At 45.3% G+C, this 18,080-nt stretch overlaps 1 protein-coding gene across 3 annotated transcripts in view; it reads left to right on the top strand.

The window, feature by feature from the left end:
• Positions 1-18,080, top strand: part of SPOCK1 (SPARC (osteonectin), cwcv and kazal like domains proteoglycan 1) — a 600,902-nt gene that overhangs the window by 559,546 nt on the left and 23,276 nt on the right. The window lies entirely within an intron of this gene.

The raw sequence follows: 18,080 nt of genomic DNA, 5'->3' as shown, positions 1-18,080 counted from the left end.
CGTTGATCTGTTCTACTGTTCTTTTGGTTTCTAGTTCATTGATTTCTGCTCTGATCTTTATTATTTCTCTTCTCCTGCTGGGTTTAGGCTTTATTTGCTGTACTTTCTCCAGCTCCTATAGGTGTAGCATTAGGTTGTGTATGTGAGACCTTTCTTGTTTCTTGAGAAAGGCTTGTATTGCTATAGACTTTCCTCTTAGGACTGCCTTTGCTGCATCCCAAAGATTTTGAACAGTTGTGTTTTCATTTTCATTGGTTTCCATGAATTTTTTTAATTCTTCTTTAATTTCCTGGTTGACCCATTCATTCATTCTTTAGTAGGATGCTCTTTAGCCTCCATGAATTTGAGTTCTTTCCAACTTCCCTCTTGTTCTAGTTTCAAAGCATTGTGGTCTGAAAATATGCAGGGAATGATCCCAATCTTTTGGTACCAGTTGAGACCGGATTTGTGACCTAGGATGTGATCTATTCTGGAGAATGTTCCACGGGCACTAGAGACGAATTTTGTAGTCTGTTGCTATTGGATGGAATGTTCTGAATATAGCTGTGAAGTCCATTTGGTCCAGTGTGTCATTTAAAGCCTTTATTTCCTCGTTGATCTTTTGCTTAGATGATCTGTCCATTTCAGTGAGGGGGGTGTTAAAGCCCCCTACTGTTACTGTACTGTTATCGAAGTGTTTCTTTCATTTTGTTAGTAATTGGCTTAAATAATTGGCTGCTCCCATCTTAGGGGCATAGATATTTACAATTGTTAGATCTTCTTGGTGGATAGACCTGATATAGTGTCCTTCCTCATCTCTTATTATGGTCTTTGGTTTAAAATCTAATTCGTCTGATACAAGGATTGCCACCCCAGCTTTCTTTTGGTGTCCATTAGCATGGTAAATGTTTTCTCACCCCCTCACTTTCAATCTGGGGTTGTCTTTGGGTCTAAAGTTTGTCTCTTGCAGGCAGCATATCAATGGGTCTTGTTTTTTTTTATCCAATCTGATACTCTGTGTATTCAGGGTAACTATTGAAAGATATGAATTTAGTGCCATTGTATTGCCTGTAAGGTGACTGTTACTGTATATTGTCTCTATTCCTTTCTGGTCTATGTTACTTTTAGTCTCTGTCTTTGCTTAGAGGACCCCTTTCAATATTTCCTGTAGGGCTGGTGTGGTTTCTGCAAATTCTTTTAGTTTTTGTTTGTCCTGGAAGGTTTTTATCTCTCCTATTTTCAATGACAGCCTAGCTGGATATAGTATTGTTGGCGGCATATTTTTCTCGTTTAGTGCTCTGAAGATATCATGCCAGTGCTTTCTGGCCTTTCAGGTCTCTGTAGATAGGTCTGCTGCCAGTCTAATATTTTTGCCATTGTAGGTTACAGACCTCTTGTCTCGAGCTGCTTTCAGGATTTTTCTCTTTGTCTCTGAGACTTGTAAGTTTTACTATTAGATGTTGGGGTGTTGACCTATTTTTATTGATTTTGAGGAGGGTTCTCTGTGCCTCTTGGTTTTTGATGCCTGTTTCCTTCCCCAAATTAGGGAAGTTCTCCACTATAATTTACTGCAGTATACCCTCTGCCCCTCCCTCTCTTTCCTCTTCTTCTGGGATCCCAGTTATTCTAATATTGTTTCTTCATATGGTATCACTTAATTCTTGAATTCTGCCCTTGTGATCCAGTAGAAGTTTATCTCTCTTTTTCTCAGCTTCTTTATTCTCCATCATTTGCTCTTCTATTTCACTTATTCTCTCTTCTGTCTAATTTATCCTAGCAGTTAGAGCCTCCGTTCTTGATTGCACCTCATTAATAGCCTTTTTGAGTTGGACTTGATTGGATTTTAGTTCTTTTATTTCTCCAGAAAGGGATTCTCTAGTATCTTCCATGCTTTTTTCAAGCCCAGCTACTGTCCTTATAATCGTCATTCTGACCTCTAGTTCTGACATCTTACTAATGTTCGTATTGATTAGGTCCCTGGCAGTCGGTACTGCCTCTTGTTCTTTTTTTTTTTTTTTTTTTTGAGGTGAGTTTTTCTGTCTTGTCATTTTGTCCAGAGGAGAATAGATGAATGAGAGAACAAAATGCTAAAAGGGTAACAATGACCCCAGAAAAATATACACTAAAATCAGAGGAGACACAAAACTGGGGGAAAAGAAAGGAAGAGAAAAAAAGAAAGAATATGATCAGGCTGGTGAATAGATCAGAGCCACACACTAGATTTTGGGCATATTTTGGTCTGTTAGAAGAAACTACCTCCCAAAATTTTAAAGAATGAAAAACTTATATATGTATAAAAATAAGGGTAAATACAATGAAGGGATGGAATATGACTGTCAAGATGAAAATTATAAAAGATTTTAATAAAAGGAATTTATAAGTTGATTGAAAAAAAGAAGAAAAATTAAAGGTGGGGAGACAATGTGATCAGGCAGGAGACTAGAACAAAGTCATGCACTAGGAAATTTAGGGTATATTTTGGTCTGTTAGAAAAAACTGTTTCCCAAAATTTTAAAGAGAGAAAAACTTATACAAAAATTAAGGTTAACTCAATGAAGGGATAGAATATGACTCTAAAAATGAAAATTAAAAAACATTTTTAAAAAAAGGGATTGATAAGATGTTGGTTGAAAAGGAAAAAGAAAAATTCACCAAAAATAGGAAAAGAAAAAAGTAAAGAAAATTTAAAACATTAACTTTGAAGGAGTAAAGAATCATGGGAAAAAAGCCATGAATTCTGTGTGCAGTATTCCCCTGGCGCTGGAGTTCTGCCATTCTCATTGATCGGTAAACCTGTTCTTGGCTGGCTGTTCGTGCTGATCTGGGGGAGGGGCCTGTTGCCATGGTTCCCAAATGTCTTTTCCGGAGGCGGAATTGCCCCGCCCTTCCCAGGTGGGCTAAGTAATCTGCCCGGGTTTGCTCTCGGGAGCTTTTGTTCCCTGCAAGCTTTCCCTATGGCTTTGGAGGACGAGAGTGAAAATGACGGCCTCCCAATCTCTGCCCTGGAGGAGCCGAGAACTCAGGACCCCGCTCCTCAGTGCGCCCCCAGAGAAAAGCAGTCAGTCACTCCCGTCTCCCCGGTCTCTGGCCGCACTCCATGCTCACCCGGCCTGTGACCGAGCGTTTCTATGTCTGGCACCGGAGTCGGTGTGGAGTCTCCAAACCCAGCAGATCCCTGCGGTGTGCTCCTGCGCCGCTCCTCCTGGGGGAGGAAGGGGAGTCTCCCCGGATCTGCCGCTTGTTGGGTCCCTGCTGGGGGAGCAGTGGCCCGACTGGGCCGCGGATTACAGTTTATGGCCACCCAGCCGAGAGCCCGCGCCTCAGCTCCGTCTCTGCAGCCGGCTTCCCCGCTCCGATACGTGGGAGCTCTGCCGCACTCAGGCACCCCCGCTCTTTCTGTGACCCCGAGGGTCCTAAGACCACACTGTCCTGCGAGGAGGGTTCCACCTCCCGCTTAGCCACTGGAGCGATGTCCCTCAGCAGAGCCGACTTCTAAAAGTTCCAATTTTGTGCTCCGCGGCTCTATCACGTGCCGGGAGTGGCTGATGGAGGCCCCTCCCCCACCATCTGTCCTCCCGAATATTGCCTCGGATTCACTTCTCTGCACGTCCTACCTTCCAGTAAGTGGTCGCTTTTCTGTTCAGAGATTTGTTGCTATTCTTTTCTTCCATCCTGTTGAGTGTGTAGGTGTTCAGAATGGTTTGATACCTATCTAGGTCAATTCCTGGGACTAGACAAAAATTTAAGTCTCCTACTCCTCCGCCATCTTGTTCCTCCTCTCTCAATTGTTTCATTTTAATTAAATTTAAATTTAAGATGTTATACTTGGTCCACATTTTCACCTTTTCCATTTTTTCTGCTGAGTGTTCTATGCCAAGTTTTACTGCTCTTTTCTATAGTTTCTTCATATATTATATAAATGAACATGCCAGCATCTTTAAAAATATGTATATTAGTGGAATAAGTTAGACTTGACCGGCCTCCCTATTTCAGAGGGAGTCCAATAGATGGAAGGGAGGAACCCATCTGTCTTTGTAGACTTCACAATACAAGGCTTCTGCTTCACGGAGTCACCTGTGAAAGGGCTTCCTGATAAAATGGCTGCTCTGTGTTTTCTGTCTTTCCTGTTTCTCTGAAGCAACTCTGCTCATCCTTTTTCCAGTTCTTTTGCTGTAACCAAAGCTGAACTTTGGAGTGAGCCTCTTGCTTACAGGAAGAACAATTATGTGGGCATTTTCTGAGACCAGCTGCCCTAGGCCACTTCACTCTTTTTCTGCCCTTTTTTTTTTTTTTGGCTTTTCTTCCCATGCAGCTTCTGCTTAATCTGTACTCCATCCTTTCCTTTAGATACCTTAGTCCTTGCTCGACAGGAAATACTGGTCTGTGACTTCAGGAGGAGCCCTTTGTCTGTCAGAAACATATTTTTGATTTTTTTTTTTAATTGGCCTTGGACATTTTACTTCTGTCTAGGTGGCTTCTGGTATATTGTTGAAAGCTAGGGACTCTGTCTCGTAGTTTTACTCACAATGGGATTTATGATTTTATTCTGTCTATATTGTTGATTATATGATATTTAGGAGGGGAGGAGGGAAACTGCTAGCTTTGTCATGTTGCCTTGTTAGATACTAGGGTCTCTAAACAGGCAATTTCGATCAAAGATAGTAGTGTTTCTAGCGATAGAAATAATAGTAGCTACTATTTCATCTTTGTGCCAGGCACAAAGTCCTCTCAGAACCCACAGGGGGTCCCATGGGCCTGGATACCATCTTCTTTTCTGGCTGGGTTGCTACACCCATTTATGCCCTCAGGCTTCCAGAGTGGAGGTAAATTTAGAGTGAGTTACACGATCTGAAGGGTGAGAAGAATAGTGAGTCCGACACTGAACCTGGCCAGATTTGGAATAGCTTAAGACACCCTTTATGGTTTCTAGAGGCAGTTCTTCCTCAGATTCTGCTTTATCTATCTGGATCGGCTGTCAGTTTGTCCACCATGAAAGTGAAGATGCCAGGCCATGTCTGCTCCAGGCATCCTCAGGACCATTCTGTTCTGGCCTCAGTCCCAAATGGGAGTTTTCAATCCCAGCTCCAACCTCTACCCTCTTACCTGAGACTCTGGCAGCCCTGGAGGCACTGGTGGACCTTTGTCATAAGAAGGGTGCGGTGCCACCTTCCATCCCATCAGTCCATATACCCATGTCACCATCCCTGGTCTACGAGAGGGAGCAGTGGTGAGAGGAAATAAACTTAAGAAGAGCTCATGTTTCTCTGTATTTTGGCCCAAATCTACTGGTGCCCCACCCAACTGTGAAGGAAGGTGCGCTGGCAACCTCCTCACCCCCAAACTACAGAGGCGATCCCAGGTTCCATACACATCCTAGACCATCAGGATCAGATCTCCAGTCCCAAGCTTGGCATTCATGTCCTCCAGCAATCTTTTGTGGCTTCCTAACCCATTAAATAACAAGATAAGTTTATTTCATGTTTAAGGGTAAAAAATACATGTATGTATTGATGCTGGGTGTTGAAAAACACAGAAACTTAAATTACATTTAATAATGCCCAGACTTGGATGCTGAATTTCAGTGTGTTAAAGTGGACACAAACTGCCAAGTAGGAGTGGAGGTGCATCTTATTAGCGCCCTAAAAATATGTTTTCTGGGGCAGGCCTGGGTGGCTCAGCTGGTTAAGCATCTGACTCTTGATTTCAGCTCAGGTCATGATCTCCGCATCATGAGATCAAGCCCCATGTCAGGGTCCGCACTGGACATGGAGCCTGCTTCAGATTCTCCCCCTCCCTCTGCCCCTCCCCTCTGTTCATGCTCCTGCTTTTGCTCTGTCTCTCAAAAAAAAAAAAAAAAAAATGTTTTCTGTCCCTAAAACCTCTTGCAGATTTAGGCTTATGTATTAGTCCTGGAGTTGTGAGTGCTACCTGGTTAGAAGATGGTCCTTGAAATGCATGTTAAGCATTTATATAATCTCTAATATACTGGAATATCTTTAAACAGATATACAGAGCCTTTTACATTTATATGCATTTATATACACACACGTTTATATATGTTTGTTATATATGTTTATGATTTAGAATTAGATCTAATGATGCTAAAGTTGGTGTGTTGAATCCAAGCAGAGCTAATCTTAAGCATAAATCAGCTTTAAAAATCAAACAGTCACTTCGTTCAAATTGGCTTCCTCATTATTTTGAAGACCTGTCTGGACCATCTTCTCCTTTTCTAAGTCCTCCCTGCACTTGACCTCAGCTCAAGTCCCGCCTCCTCTTGGAAGCCTTCCCAGACTGTCATCGGCCACTTGAGCTAATAGATGAACAAAATGCAAAGTGACTGTCCGTCTGCCTCTTTTCAGTGGGATGGCCCCCACAGGGACTGACCATCACCAACCGGACCCCTTTCCCAGGGCTGTGCCCACTCCTGCTACTCGAAGAAGTTTGGGTTGAGCCTGTATCCCACAGCTTGTCCCCAAGCACCTGCCGTTGCTGATTTTAGCTAAAAAGAGCAGTTGTCATTTCTCTAATTGTGTCTTTATTAGTCCAGGGCCATGAGGCCTTGCAGTGAAACTGCAGGTTATGGGGCTGTTTTCTACAGCACTGCTAATCTTTCCAGATTCCCATGTAAGGAAATGCCTACCCAGTGCCTGGGAAACAGGCAGGGTTAAAGCCAGGATTGGTATTTCCAACCAATGGTTTGCACATCGGCTTCCCCCCGCCCCCCCCGGAGTATAGAAAAGGCTATGGATTTTATCCGAAGCTTTAAAAGCTTATTTCATCTAGCTAACCTCCCTGCTCTAGATTATTCAGCGGGAAAAATAAGTGTTACTCTGCTAATGCACATTTACAAATGTTGTGTAAGTTCTAAATGTATTTCTTCTTCCAGATGAAGGATTATCATTCGAATCAAGGGAAACATTAAAGTCTCCTCAAATCAGGTTACTAAGAATAGCTGTAATGGGGTTAATGGGGAAATTTATCCATCTTTGCTTGTAGGTTCTACCATTAATTAGTTTAACTCATTTTCCTCCGAGTTTAATGTCAGTATTTTAAGCTCTTGCAAAGATTGCTTTTTAGGAAGGACCTTATTAGCAAGCTTCTGAATAATGGGGCCCTAATTCCTTTGCTCAGGCCTGTTTTTGCATAAAATGGTGCATTCTCCCAGGACAAGAGAACATGCATATAGACTGATGTTTTAGGCACTGAAAAGTAAAAACTGGATTTACATATAATGACGCAGTTTAATTTGAGCAGGTGTAACCTGGCTCGAATCTCTGTTAGATGATCACCAATTAGATATGGGGATTCAGCTCATCTAGGCTTTAGAAATCCCCTCGGGAAACCTTGGTTGTTTCCAGTCACTAAATCTGCTTAGGCTGGGAGTTTATTAAAAAAAATCTTTTCCCTCCCAGGGGTAAGCATTCCCAGCTCTGCGAGTTCCTCAGAAGGGAAGCTGGGCGTGGCTGCCTGTTGGTTTCTGAAGGCTTAATCTTCGCAGCATATCCTCACCGCAACTGGGGAGGCTCTGACTCTTAGTATCCCTGTCTTACCTATGGAAAAAAAGAGGCTTAGAGAAGAGCAGGGACTTAGGTGGAGAACAACAGCTCATGCGCTGGGAGCTGGGATTCAAACCCAGGGCTTGTCAGGCCCGCAAGCCTGGGCTCTCAGCCACAGGACCACCCACCTGTTTGTGTGCCGGGGAAGGAGGGTTGGTCTGCCTGGGCTCCCGCACTCACCTGCATGATCTTTATATGGTGGAAGAGGCTCTGGGCCTGCCAGGGGACTGGGTGCAAGAGAGGTGCAGAAAGCTGGGATTGTGGTATGAGAGCCGATCAAGTGACCTTCAGATTCCGAGACCTGGATTTGAATCTCCATTTTGCCATTTAACATCTGTAGGACCTTGGAGATGTCACCTCACCTCTGGAAAAAAAAAACAGAGGAGAATCGCATCTTACTGGCTAGCTTCAGGCGGCCATCTGATTTGAAAATGCCACCTGTGTGATCCTGATTTCCATACTTTGCCCTTTGGTGGATGTCGGTGCTGCCCGTGTCCACAAGCGCTGACACAGCATCAGCACCAAGAGTTCCGGAGTGCTAAGTGCATTCCAGTGCAGTCCTCCCACCGTCCTCTGAGCTCCTCGTGCTGCATCTGCCCATGAGGAAGCTGCAAACTGGAACAGTTACTTGGCCGGTCGCAGCTAGGATGGCGGAGCAGACCTGGCGCAGCGCTGGCTTTCTCCAGAGCCTCGTTTCACTCTCCTGCTGCCCCAGGATCCCTTTAACCAGGGTCTGCCGCCTGCTTTTGAAACTGCTAAGCAGAATCAACCCTCACCTCTGTGAGTTCCAGTTTACTAGAGCGTACGTTTCTGGGGGATTGTAGTCTTGCTCATCTCACGCTCGTTCCGCCTCCCACAAAGGGCAGCACCCCTCCTCAGCATTTCTACACACACCCCCAACCCTGTACCACTTGCTGCCTGCTCAGCATGCAACAGCACGAGGTCCCCTGGCCCACTCCGGAGGAGGAGGCTGCAGCTACCTGAGGATGACATGGCATCCTTGTGGTCGCTCCGATCCTGGCTCTGCTCATCCTCTGATCTCTGCCCTGAAGAAGGCTCGGCTGGACTTTTTATAGGAGATACTAATTGCATGCACTCTGAGTGCACTGACCCAGTGTTGCTTTGATGAAGTAATTATGCACAACAGCACCTAGGAGGGCTGAAGAAGATTACTTTCAAAGGTCTCCCTTTCTGAGAAGGCCTCCCAACCCCGCTCCGGAGAGAACTCTGGTCTGGCCCAACTCCATAATTACTTTCAGAGGCACTAAAGTTTAAACTAAATTCTAGCTGTTTTCATATTAACTTCTTCCGGAACCCTGAACTAAGCATTCTGTGAGGCCTGGGTGGCAGAAGGCAGTGGGTCCCTGTGACAGGTGGCGTGTTTTCTTGTTTGGCTCTTTAGCTGAAGGATTTCATGAGTTACAAGAGTATACCAGTAATTGGTGCCCTGGCAGAGGTTTACGGGTAGCCTGCGATGCTTGCGTGTCAGATTTGCCATTTTCAAACAGCCCCGATTGGGTGTTCAAATGGAGCTTCAGTTAGGATTTTAACATCCGCGCACGTACACACACACATGAACGCTCACTTCTATTGCTCGCTCTGTTAGATATTAACACTATAGCTGTGAATACAGAATTTCTGTCCCTACCTGTACTTTCTGTCATCCAAGTATGTTTTATCCTTCTGGTTGTCTCCTTGCCTTTGGTTTTCTGTCTAATCCTCCGAGGGGCCTCTATAGACTGTCCTTCATCCCCCAGAGTCCTCAGTAAGCCAAGACCAGCTTGAAAGACCAGTTCCCACCTTTGGGAGCACTTTTCAAAGAAGCTTGGATTTCCTACCCCCGCCCCCCCCGCCCCCGCTTTCCAGAACCATTACCTGTTTGAAACTTCCTCACCAGCTCTTCACTGGCCTTTGGCCTTGTCTGAACGAAACAGGGAAGACAGCACCATGGTGGCCAGGGGCAGGGAGAACCCATCACTGATACTTGAGAAGCAGCCCTCTCTCTCCCTCAGGACCTACTGCCCAGGCTCACTGCCCCACAAGCAGATAGTACTAGATGACAGCACCCCTTCTTCCTCCCTCAGGGCCTCACCAGGGCTGCAGGAACCGTGGGACAGCTTCTCTGCCCAGTGCTTCCTTCTCACACGCATAAGTTGGGTCACTCACGCTGTCCTCCTGCTTTGTTGGAACACTGTCTGCATTCAAATCCAGTCTAGCCCCAAGCCCCTTAAAGCTCCAGGCCCCGGGTAGAGAGGGGAGTTGGTGCCCAGGTGGAAAAAGCGATCCCGTTTCCTTTCCTGGGCTATCAACCTTCCACGGAGGCTGTATGTGTCTTATTTGCACTTGCTTATTGCATTTTGTTCATATTTTCCAAACAGACAGGAGAAGTCCACTGGGAGAGCACCAAATTACCTGGGCCCTTCTCTGCCTGAGTGCTGTGCTTTCCTGGGGGAGAAAGCTGTCTTTTTGTACATTTTGCAGTAATGTGCAGTGGCGCTGTACTTTTCTCTAATGAAGCCCCAGCGGCTGCACATGTGATCCATGCTTCTGGGAGCATAACAGGAAGGCAGCAGGCTACGCACCCCTTCCGCAGGACGCTGTTCTCACGCCAAAGCTAATGAAGGCAGAGCCTGAATTCATCCCTCTGATACTCAGCTAGCTGCCTCACCTACATCACTGGCAGAGCTCCCTTTACATGGGAGGGCCTGATGTTTTGATTTTTTCCAACCCAGAAAATGGACCAAGTCTATTAATTGCCTCAGTTAGTACTGGCTCCCGACAAGCCCAGTCAATACAAGGAGCCAATCCGGCACCCAGGGGCAGCCCAGCCAGAAAACAGCCTGGATCCAAAGCCTGTCGCTGTCACTGGTAAATGTGCGACTCTGGGAACTTGCAACCAGTGTGTTCGCGCATTCCTGTGTTCTTTTAATACCTCTGCTTTGAAAACTAGATATCCACCCTTGGTAAGTGCTGAGAATACAGGCCCAGGGAAGTCAGGCCAAACCCTCCCATCATGTAGCTTTTCTCTTTGGGAGAAGGCAAACGTACACTGCAAGTCGAATCTTGTGGACTTGTACTGACCCACCTACAAAATAAGTAAAGGAGAGAGCTTATTTTCTATATCAAAAGCATCTCCTGAGGCTTAAAAAAAAGCACATAAGGATAAAATGGTAACACATTATGCAGACAGTTGGGATATGGGAAGAGGAACATAAATTTGTGAAGTCCCTGCTATACGCCAGTAGCTGTGAGCTATGTTTTACTGATGTTATCTTATTCCATGCAATAATGCTATGAGCTGAGCTTTATTATGCCATTTTGCAGACAGATAAATTGAAGTGTGCAAAAGGCAACAAGAGGGTCATAATATGCGCAGTTAGTGTGTGTCGAGAGCATTCCTCATGCCAGGAACTGGCTCTCTAAGATGCTAGGCCCCATGAGCTGAGCCAGACTCTGCTTTCTGCTGCTACTAGAAGGGAAGAGGAACAGTGAAGAAGGTACAGGTGTGATGACTACCCTCTAAGGAGTAAGACGCTGGAAGGCTTTAAGAGGTAAACTCCCCTCCCGTGAGGGTTAGGGAAGTCCTCTTGAGAGATCTGATGGAGAAATTGGCATTAGCAAGATAAGGAGAGGAGGGTGCTCAGGGTGGAGAGTGGGGCACAGAGCCCAGGGAGGAGAGGAGGGAGACCAGAGGTGGCCCAGGGCACCATGATCCATGCACAGGCCACCTGACAGATTTGGATTTGCCGGCAGGGGGATGAGGAGTCTCTGAAATAGCTAAGCACGAAAGTGATTTGATCACTTTAGAAAGAGTGCTTTGGAGAAAGGAGAAGGGGAAAGGGGGGGAAAAGACCCGCCAATGAGAATCGCAATCCAGCCTTCTTGGTGGGAGGTAATGCTGGGAATGAGGACGGGAACGAAGGCAGTGGAAAGATAGCAAGAAGCGGGGAACTTTCTGTAGGAATCCGGACACTTCCCAGGTGTGTGCCGTGCAGATACGAGGGTCTGGTAGTGCCATTGGCTGACCGCACGAGGAGGCGGGGGTGCTGCCCACTTTCCAGCCATGCCGGAGCAGGTTGAAGTCCCGTGAGAAAGATGGGGAGTAGCCTGTGGGAAACAAGAAGGCAAGTTATGGAATCACAGAGGAACAGGATGCTGGCAGGAGCTCTCTGGACGAAGTGAGCTGAAGCCCAGGTGGAAGGCAGGAGGGAAGAGAAGGGAGAGGTGGGAAACAGAGAGGACTGGCTGGCCTCATTCACTCCGGAAGGTAACCCAGTGGCCAAGGAGGTCGGGTCCCAGCCTGTGGCAGTGAACCGAGTCCTCTCCCAGGACAGCACCATCTCTTCCTCTGAGGATGCTGATGCTCGTGGCCTGAGTACCAGCTTCTGTCACCAGGGGGAGAGGAGAGCTCAGATTCAGAGCCCCCTCTTGAGAAATCACCAGGATCGGTCCACCTCAGGGCACCGAGTGAAAATGGCAGGTGGATTTGGTTTTATAAAGGTTTTCTTTTTCCCAAAAGTTATTTTTCCCCAGGAAGGAACTGAGTGTGTGCGAGGTACCCTTTGAGTCCCCCGTTTTCTGAAAACATCAATCCTCAGTTCATCCCTTTATCAGGGGCTATGATAGGCACCTTTAAAGGCAGGCATCCTCCCCCTTCCCCCACCTCCCACCCATTGTCAGAGTGTCTTTGGTGGCTAGAATCCTCAGTCTGAACAAATAGTGCTCTGCAGGCTGTCATCTTTATTGTTTTTCTCTGGGATGTATCCAGCTCCAGGCCAACTGTGCCAGACTTTGTCCCCATAAGGACCACAGCAAGTGAATAGGGCCCATTAATTGAGGGCCTCCTTTGTCCTGGCTTTCTGATCTCTCTCCACCCAAGCCAGTGGCATTTTGCTTGTGCACTTCTCCCTGAGTGACACATTAGCTCTTTTGAGATTCCAATGCCTGATTCCATCAGCCATCCAGAGCCTGTGTACTTCGGAAAGCCGGTGGGAAATTCAGCAGTCTTCTAAAGATATAGATTACCTGCACATCTGTCAGGGTTTAGTTAAACATGACTGACTAATTTATCCTGCAGTGTGAGACGGGGATTCATTTCCTTTGCAAGTTGACTTGGCAATTTTCTCTGCTCAGAGAACATTTAGAATAGATGGTGTGCATGGCAATTGAGAAGAAATAGATGCTATTAATTTTCCATTTTCAAATGTGAGATTGACTCTAGAGCCCACATCCCACTCCCATTGGGGAAAACAGACCACATCCTCTCCCAATACGAGCTGCTTGGCATCTGAAGAGTCATGAAAGTGAGGGCTCCTTCCCGAGCTTCCGAGTTGGGGCTGTCAGCGTGTCCCTGTGGACCTGCTCCTGAGGCAAACCCGTGAGTCACAGCCCCCTCCTGGCTGTGTGCGTGGCTTAGCACGAGATGCTGGTTCCCGGCTTGAGCGGGCATGGGATCTTCTTCCTCAGCCCATCTTTATACACCAAAGGGTGGGGGAGCACCTGGGTGGTGCAGTCCGTTGAGCAGTTGAGCATCTGCCTCTTGGTTTCGGCTCAGGTCATGAGCTCAGGGTCATGAGATCTAGATCTCTCTCCCTCTCTCGAAAATAAAAAACTAAAAAACACCAAAGGGAAGCAGTAGAGATACCAGATATCAGGATATCATGGTGAACATCTAAAAAGTTGGAAATCCCAAAAGGATAGCTGATGTCATCCGATATTATCCGGCACTTGGGAGACACTCTGTACCTGTGCTGTCTGCCATGGTGTCCCCAGCCACGTGTGACTGTTCAGTGGGGTGGGTGTGACCGGAAAACTGTATTTTAACTTTTTTTTTAACTTATTTAAATTATTGTTAATATAAATAGGCACATCTGGCTAATGGCAGCTGTGCTAGATAGTACAGGTATCCATTTTCCCCAGTGTGTTATGTGGACAAAGCCAGTTTTGTTGAGGTGCATTTGTCTTACTGGTTTTCTGAATGCTGTGAGAAATTCTCTGAGCTTACCTATAAACCGTCCATTAAATCATGGCTGGCACATGCCGAGTAATTGTTACGTACCATGTGCTTTGTAAGCCCTTTACATACTTGGTCGAATTCATGGTCATGTAGTGGTATCCTGGGTTTGGAGCTGAGGACACTGAGGCGCTGAGAAGTTGGGGCTTGTTGGGGTCACCCAGCCAGGCAGTAGTAAAGCTGGGATTCATTCCAGGCACTGTGAGCCCAGAGCTCTTATGCTGTGCTGCGTCTAAAGACAGTTCTTGGTGCCATTTCCTGGCTGGTGTTTTAAGATTGAGTCATGTCCTGGTTGTTGAAAGCAAGGCTAAGTATCTTGAGGTCCTTAATAACATGAGTGCAAATAATGCATACACTCCATGCCTGGCCCAGTGTAGATCTGGATCCTGGCTGGAATGAGGACAGCGATTGGGAGAGCACGAAGACTCCACAGACCCAGGCTGGGTCTGCCCACCCCCCGCAGTGGAGAGTCAGGAAGACCTTTCTACCCGAGGTCTGGGAAGTTTGGCTCTATTCTCCATCAAGCCCCAAACTCCAGGCTAAGGAAAGATGGGCTTTTCTTGAAAGCAGACATGGCCTTTCTCAAGAAACAAGAAAGGTCTCAAATACACAATCTAACCCTACACCTAAAGGAGCTGGAGAAAGAACAGCAAATAAAGCCTAAACCCAGCAGGAGAAGAGAAATAATAAAGATCAGAGCAGAAATCAATGAACTAGAAACCAAAAGAACAGTAGAACAGATCAACGAAACTAGGAGCTGGTTCTTTGAAAGAATTAACAAGATTGATAAACCCCTGGCCAGACTTATACAAAAGAAAAGAGAAATGACCCAAATCAACAAAATCATGAATGAAAGAGGAGAGATCACAACCAACACCAAAGAAATACAAACAATTATAAGAACATATTATGAGCAACTCTGTGCCAGCAAATTAGATAACCTGGAAGAAATGGGTGCATTCCTAGAGATGTATCAACTACGAAAACTGAACCAGGAAGAAATAGAAAACCTGAACAGACCTATAACCACTAAGGAAATTGAAGCAGTCATCAAAAATCTCCCAAGAAACAAAAGCCCAGGGCCAGATGGCTTCCCAGGGGAATTCTATCACACATTTAAAGAAGAATTAATACCTATTCTCCTGAAACTGTTCCAAAAAGTAGAAATGGAAGGAAAACTTCCAAATTCATTTTATGAGGCCACCATTACCTTGATCCCAAAACCAGACAAAGATCCCATCAAAAAAGAGAATTACAGACCAATATCCTTGATGAACATGGATGCAAAAATTCTCACCGAAATAGTAGCCAATAGGATCCAACAGTACATTAAAAGGATTATTCACCACGACCAAGTGGGATTTATCCCTGGGCTGCAAGGCTGGTTCAACATCCGCAAATCAATCAACGTGATACAATACATTAACAAAAGAAAGAACAAGAATCATGATCCTCTCAATAGATGCAGAAAAAGCATTTGACAAAGTACAGCATCCTTTCTTGATCAAAACTCTTCAGAGTATAGGGATAGAGGGTACATACCTCAATATCATAAAAGCCCTCTACGAAAAACCTACAGCGAATATCATTCTCAATGGGGAAAAGCTGAGAGCTTTTCCCCTAAGGTCAGGAACGCGGCAGGGATGTCCACTATCACCACTGCTATTCAACATAGTATTAGAAGTCCTAGCCACAGCAATCAGACAACAAAAAGAAATCAAAGGCATCCAAATCGGCAAAGAGGAAGTCAAACTCTCACTCTTTGCAGATGATATGATACTTTATGTGGAAAACCCAAAAGACTCCACCCCAAAACTGCTAGAACTCATACAGGAATTCAGTCAAGTAGCAGGCTATAAAATCAATGCACAGAAATCAGTGACATTCCTATACACCAACAACAAGACAGAAGAGAGAGAAATCAAGGAGTCGATCCCATTCACAATTGCACCCAAAACCATAAGATACCTAGGAATAAATTTAACCAAAGAGGCAAAGGATCTGTACTCAGAAAACTATAAAATACTCATGAAAGAAATTGAAGAAGACACAAAGAAATGGAAAAACGTTCCATGCTCATGGATTGGAAGAACCAACATTGTGAAGATGTCAATGCTACCTAGAGCAATCTACACATTCAATGCAATCCCCATCAAAATACCATCCACTTTTTTCAAAGAAATGGAACAAATAATCCTAAAATTTGTATGGAACCAGAAGAGACCCCGAATAGCCAGAGGAATATTGAAAAAGAAAAGCAAAGCTGGCGGCATCACAATTCCAGACTTCCAGCTCTATTACAAAGCTGTCATCATCGGGACGCCTGGGTGGCTCAGTCGGTTAAGCGGCTGCCTTCGGCCTGGGTCATGATCCCAGGATCCTGGGATCGAGTCCCACATCGGGCTCCTTGCTCAGCAGGGAGCCTGCTTCTCCCTCTCTCTCCCTCTGCTTGTGCTCTCTCTGTCAAATAAAATAAAATCTTAAAAAAAAAAACAAAAAAAACCAAAAAAGCTGTCATCATCAAGACAGTATGGTACTGGCACAAAAACAGACACATAGATCAATGGAACAGAATAGAGAGCCCAGAAATGGACTCTCAACTCTATGGTCAACTTATCTTTGACAAAGCAGGAAAGAATGTCCAGTGGAAAAAAGTCTCTTCAACAAATGGTGTTGGGAAAATTGGACAGCCACATGCAGAAGAATGAAACTGGACCATTTCCTTACACCACACACAAAAATAGACTCCAAATGGTTGAAAGACCTAAACGTGAGACAGGAGTCCATCCAAATCCTAAAGGAGAACACAGGTAGCAACCTCTTCGACCTCAGCCGCAGCAACTTCTTCCTAGAAACATCGCCAAAAGCAAGGGAAGCCAGGGCAAAAATGAACTATTGGGATTTCATCAAGATAAAAAGCTTTTGCACAGCAAAAGAAACAGTCCACAAAACCAAAAGACAACCGACAGAATGGGAGAAAATATTTGCAAACGACATATCAGATAAAGGGCTAGTATCCAAAATCTATAAAGAACTTCTCAAACTCAACACCCAAAGAACAAATAATCCAATCAAGAAATGGGCAGAAGACATGAACAGACATTTTTCCAAAGAAGACATCCAAATGGCCAACAGGCACATGAAAAAGTGCTCCACATCGCTCGGCATCAGGGAAATCCAAATCAAAACCTCCATGAGATACCACCTCACACCCGTCAGAATGGCTAAAATTAACAAGTCAGGGAACAACAGATGTTGGCGGGGATGTGGAGAAAGGGGAACCCTCCTACACTGTTGGTGGGAATGCAAGCTGGTGCAGCCACTCTGGAAAACAGTATGGAGGTTCCTCAAACAGTTGAAATTAGAGCTACCATTCGATCCAGCAATTGCACTACTGGGTATTTACCCCAAAGATACAAATGTAGGGATCCGAAGGGGTACGTGCACCCCAATGTTTATAGCAGCAATGTCCACAATAGCCAAACTGTGGAAAGAGCCAAGATGTCCATCGACAGATGAATGGATAAAGAAGAGGTGGTATATATACACAATGGAATATTATGCAGCCATCAAGAGGAATGAGATCTTGCCATTTGCAACGACGTGGATGGAACTGGAGGGTGTTATGCTGAGTGAAATAAGTCAATCAGAGAAAGACATGTATCACATGACCTCACTGATATGAGGAATTCTTCATCTCAGGAAACAAACTGAGTGTTACTGGAGTGGTTGGGGGTGGGAGGGATGGGGTGGCTGGGTGATAGACATTGGGGAGGGTATGTGCTACGGTGAGCACTGTGAATTGTGCAAGACTGTTGAATCACAGATCTGTACTTCTGAAACAAATAACGCAACATATTTTAAGAAAAAAGAAAAAGAAGAAGATAGCAGGAGAGGAAGAATGAAGGGGAGTAAGTCAGAGGGGGAGACGAACCATGAGAGACGATGGACTCTGAAAAACAAACTGAGGTTTCTAGAGGGGAGGGGGGTGGGGGATGGGTTAGCCTGGTGATGGGTATTAAAGAGGGCACATTCTGCATGGAGCACTGGGTGTTATGCACAAACAATGAATCATGGAACACTACACCAAAACAAATGATGTAATATATGGTGATTAACATAACAATAAAAAAATTAAAAGAGAAAGCAGACATGGGTTGTAAAAATGAGGGGGAAGATCTGTATGATACTATTCTCTTCTTTGGGAGGAAGACGGGGGCTTATGCCTTCAGTTCAGTGAGAGTGTGCATTGATTAAAGGCTGGACTGAAGTTTTGGCAAAACTGTCTACTCATTCATCCTTGCCCCCATGCCTTTCAGTAAAGAGCCTGATGCTGGCAGTCTCTCTAGACCAGTAGAGTCCAGCCTTAATCTATATCCCATCAGCTCCATTAGATATTTAGAACTTGGCTCTGCATTATAATGGTGTTTTGCTTGACTTCTATGCTGCCTGTCTCCTGTAGCTTTAGAATTTGGGAAAAGCAACGGTTGTGGGTTTGTGTCTTTGTCCCTTCTTATTGGGATTTTGGC

This window comes from Eumetopias jubatus, unplaced genomic scaffold (assembly GCF_037043125.1).
Source record: "Eumetopias jubatus isolate StellerSeaLion01/CBP00866 unplaced genomic scaffold, mEumJub1_p1.0 scaffold_5, whole genome shotgun sequence".
Taxonomy (NCBI): domain Eukaryota; kingdom Metazoa; phylum Chordata; class Mammalia; order Carnivora; family Otariidae; genus Eumetopias; species Eumetopias jubatus.
The sequence above is the reverse complement of the archived record's forward strand: the minus strand, read 5'-3'. Positions and strand labels throughout refer to the sequence as shown.